The sequence below is a fragment of the Octopus bimaculoides genome, chromosome 11 (genome assembly GCF_001194135.2).
Source record: "Octopus bimaculoides isolate UCB-OBI-ISO-001 chromosome 11, ASM119413v2, whole genome shotgun sequence".
In the NCBI taxonomy this organism is placed as follows: Eukaryota; Metazoa; Mollusca; class Cephalopoda; order Octopoda; family Octopodidae; genus Octopus; species Octopus bimaculoides.
The window spans coordinates 37,941,407-37,946,223 of NC_068991.1; positions in this window are offsets into that span (position 1 = coordinate 37,941,407).

Consider the following 4,817-nt stretch of genomic DNA (forward strand, 5'->3'; position numbering starts at 1 on the left):
GAGAAGGTTTTCGGTGCTTCATTTTGGTCCAACCACTGCGAAGAACGTTTTTTATTATCCACTTTTTACAGAATCCACTTTTCATGGCAAGTTACAATACGGTCGAGAAATGGATTGGTCTGGTTCCGAAGAAGAAGCGACGAACAAATTTCACATCTGCGCATTTTCTGATTTTCATTCAAATCGTGTGGCACCCATTTGTCGAGCGTTTTTGAGTTTCCTATCGCATGCAAATAGTTGCAGGCAGTTTTCAGGCTAACTTGAATTTGTTTTGTCAGTTCTCGAGTGGTTTTATGGGGATCTTTCTCAATGCCGGTCTTTAATTGACCGTCATCGATGACAGATGGGCGTTCATTACTTTGACGATTTTCAAGGCGTCCACTGCAAAATCGTTTAAACCATTTTCGAGCTGACCACTCACTGGTCATTTCCTCATCAAACGCTTTGTTGATATGGTGAACAGTTTCGGCTGCTTTACGTCCTTTTCTGAAGTTGAATAGCAAAATTGCTCGAATATCGCGCATTGACGGTTCCATTTCAGATGCTTGTAACAAACATTTAATGCAAATGCGATGAACAACACGTTACAAATTAAATATTTTTGAAAACCAAACATTTTGTTGACCGCTCGCTGTTGGTATTGTTGCGTACAGTATCAGTCTCGGTTGAGATAGTAGTGATAAGAGGAATATTGATATTATTATTATTATTATTGTTTTTCCTACTGCGATTTTTATCAGGAGCGGTGCTGCCAAGGGTATTATTACTACTCCGGGTGATGGATAAGTGTTTCTTATTCAGGCCAGCTATGACTGTACCTAGATTGGGGAGTGCTGAGTAGGAGACCCAAACGTTTCTACGGGAGAGTAAACTTGTGTGAGGAGGTGAATTGCTTTAGTATATACTATCAGGTCGAGTAAAAAGTAAGCAGCGTTTTGAACCATGAAGAATTTGTACCGGATTTTTGCAGAGTTTTGATTTTTTTGAAACAATTTTTAGCGATTGTCTGATAATACAGACATAGAATTACTCAAAGGCATCAATAAATTAACATTGATATTTTTCACTGTTGTTTGGTGAACGACAGTGTAATCGATATTATTAATCGTTACTACATATTGGTCATCCATATCTAAGTCGAACTTTTACTGCCACAAACTCTTCGCCTGGATTTAAATTCTAGAACACAACAGGCAAAATGCCAATTTTATTCTCGTCTTGCCTTCCGTATAACGCCTGTACAACCAACAATAACAATAACACAGAGAAGAAAATCAAAAAAATAACCGTTTTAAACAGTTGCAACAAGAATTACAAAACCGAGGCAACTAAGTATATAATAAATAAATATGATGATAGATGCACCAATAATGTGTAATACATCAGTAGCAACAGAGCAGATTATACCAAACATAGTCATCATCATCATCATCGTCATCATCATCACCACCACCACCACTATCGTCAGGGTCATTATCATCTTCATTAACCATCATATTTATTGCCAAATCTACCTTAATCGTCATTATCGCCGTCTTCCCTTTTCTTTCTTCATCTGTTCCTCTTCTTTTCCTCCTCCACCTCTTCCCCGGTCCTTTCTCTACTTCATTTACTCTTGCTCTCATGTTCATCTTATTCCATTTTCTTTTTCCCCCCATCGCATTCGTGTTTCTTTATTCCATCGTCAGCATTCTTCTTCTTATTCATCTTCTTATTCTTCTTCTTATTATTATTATTCATCTTCTTCTTCTTCTTCTTCTTCTTCTTCTTCTTCTTCGTCTTCGTCTTCTTCTTCTTCTTTTTCTTTTTCTTCTTCTTCTTCTTCTTCTTCTTCTTCTTCTTCTTCTTCTTTTTCTTCTACTTCTTTTTTTCTTTTTCTTCTTCTTCTTTTCTTCTTCTTCTTCTTCTTCTTCTTCTTCTTCTTCTTCTTCTTCATCATCATCATTATCATCATCACCACCGTTGTTGTCGACGTCCACCTTGTCGTCGTCATCGTCATCATTGTCACGATCAACTTTTTTCTTCTTTTCTTCTTTGCATCTTCTTCGTTTTCATCTTCTTTCTCGTCATTTTCTTCTTAATCTTCGTCTTCTTCACAACCTTCTTTTTCTTCAACATCATCTTTTTCATATTCTATCTTTTCTTTCTTCATTTCCTTTTTGTCGTTTTCTGTTTTCTCCATCTTATTTATCCTCATCTTTTGTACTTGATAAGTGACGGCGAATTAGTGAACCGTCAACCAAAAAGAAAAGAAAAAACTATTCAATTCTGACTGACTACACACGTGGCCACGGAGCCATTTATTACAAACACACACGCACACATACATGCACGCACACTCATACACACACACACACATGCACACGCGCGCACATGCATGCATAAGCGGACACCATCACACACGGGCACGCACACACACACACACACACACACATACACACACACGAATACACATGGACATGCACATATATTGTTTAATAGCGAAAGGCAAACAGTATGTGTGTGGTGGAGTGTAAAATGGCGTAAATAATAATAATAATAATAATAATAATAATAATAATAATAATAATAATAATAATAATAATAATAATAATACAAAAGAATGGGAGTTAATAAATAACTAGATAAATAAAAATAAGTAAACAAATCAATAAAGAGATAAATAAAATAACGTTTGAAGAAGCAGGGACAATATGTCGGACTGGTCGTTCGTTCGGTTATCACCATCTGGTCCGAGTTGGCATAAGACAAGTTAACAACTCTCGGGAGTTTAGCGGCTTTTCAACTGCGTGGATAGCAATACACCACGTTTATTTAGCCATCACACATATAGAATAATACATCAGCGAAAATAATGTCTAATCATTCACCTCCACCACTTACACCAGCCATTCACCAGCAACTGACACAATCATCATAAAACAACACTATAACCGCCGCCGTGTTATTGCTATAACCGACTCTGACACCTCCACCACCACCACCACCAACACGTCCGCTGTCGCTGCCGCCACCACCGCCGCCACAGCCGCCACTACCACGTCATCAGCTTCGTCATCGGCGTTCTGTTGTCTTCGTCTCCTGTCGTTGCCGTCGTCGTTCTGTCGTCGTCGTCATCATCATCGTCATCATCATCATCCAAATCCTCGCAACTGCAACATTCAACATCAACACCATTATCACCATCATCTGTAAAACCATCATCATTATCTCCTCCTCCTCCACCACCACCACCACCACCACCACCACCTCTACCACTACCATCGCTACTGCTGACAACAACAAAATATAACAACAATAACATTTATGAGCTAATGAGGGACCTACAACGGGGTCACTAGATCTGCCCAAAATAGCAGCCACGTATCACTCAACTCATACTCTATATACTTTAATAAAGAAAAAAAAAACATCCGTCAACAATATCACATCTACATCATCACTTGAGATACTAGCAGTAGCACCTAAATACACATTATGGAGTATTAAATACATGGTGCCTGAATAAGTGATCTGATTATCACTCCTTTGTCTGGGACTAAGCAACAACCACAAAATTTAGCTCTGCTAATATTTTTCCCATATTCTTCTTCCTCACCATTCTCATCGTCACTGTTATAAATCGTAGGACAACTAATATCCCCACTCTGCCACTGGTACTACCATCAGAATACTTCCATCTGTACCAACATGCAGTTTAAAGCGATTATCCCTCATCATCGTAACAAACACTCCCACCAACACAGCGTTATCATCACTAGTACCACAACCCCTGTATTCTCTTAAATCACAAAGTTACGTCTTAAGAATGAAAGGGCATATTAGAGAGTGTCATGTTACATTGTGTACCTGTGTGTGTGTGTGTGTGTTTGTGAACCATAAAAAATCAGGCTATGTAGGAAGTGAATATATGTAATTTAACCATGTATCACCCCAAGGGTTACGGCCGTTTCGCAAACTTTTCCGTGTAATATTAACTTCAGTGTGTGGAAGAAATTATGCTAACATGTTTGCATTAATATGTATGCTCCGCAAGGCGGCGAGCTGGCAGAAACGTTAGTACGCCAGGCGAAATGTTTAGCGGTATTTCGTTTGTCCTTACGTTCTGAGTTCAAATTCCGCCGAAGTCGACTTTGCTTTTCTTCCTTTCGGGGTCGATAAATTAAGTACCAGTTGCGTACTGGGGTCGATCTAATCGCCCCCCCCCCAAAAAAAAAAGATTTGGGGCCTTGTGCCTAGAGTAGAAAAGAATGTGTATGCTCCGCATTATACAGTACAATCATATATTTCCAAACCAATGCAAATAAAGAAAGCTAGATCATCAAGTAATAATGTTATTCTATTGGTCCGATGAGCTAGCTTTCTTTACACGTATAGATTCCTGAACATACACTTGCATTGTGTAATTCTGAGCATGCATTTTAAATCAGACATGTAAGCATGATTTCTTTCACAATGAAATTAATAGATGAAGAAGGTTGTAAAACGGCCATAACCCCAAGGATGTCACGTGGTTTAATAAATATATATTCACCTATCAAACCTCCTAGGTTTTTCTGGTTTATATACTCCTCACAAAATAATTTCATCAATCAGCTCTTCTGGATTTCAGTTGCATGAACGAACTACCTTACACTTCTCCATACTTGATTGCTATGTAGGCCGTAAGAGGAGCTTTCTGGGATACAATAATAATAAATGGAGCAAAACGCATATAATCAATAAGTTCCTTTAATTCCTACATATGTTTCAAAATATATGTGCACCCTACTCCAAAGAGTATATATATATATATATATATATATATATATATATAT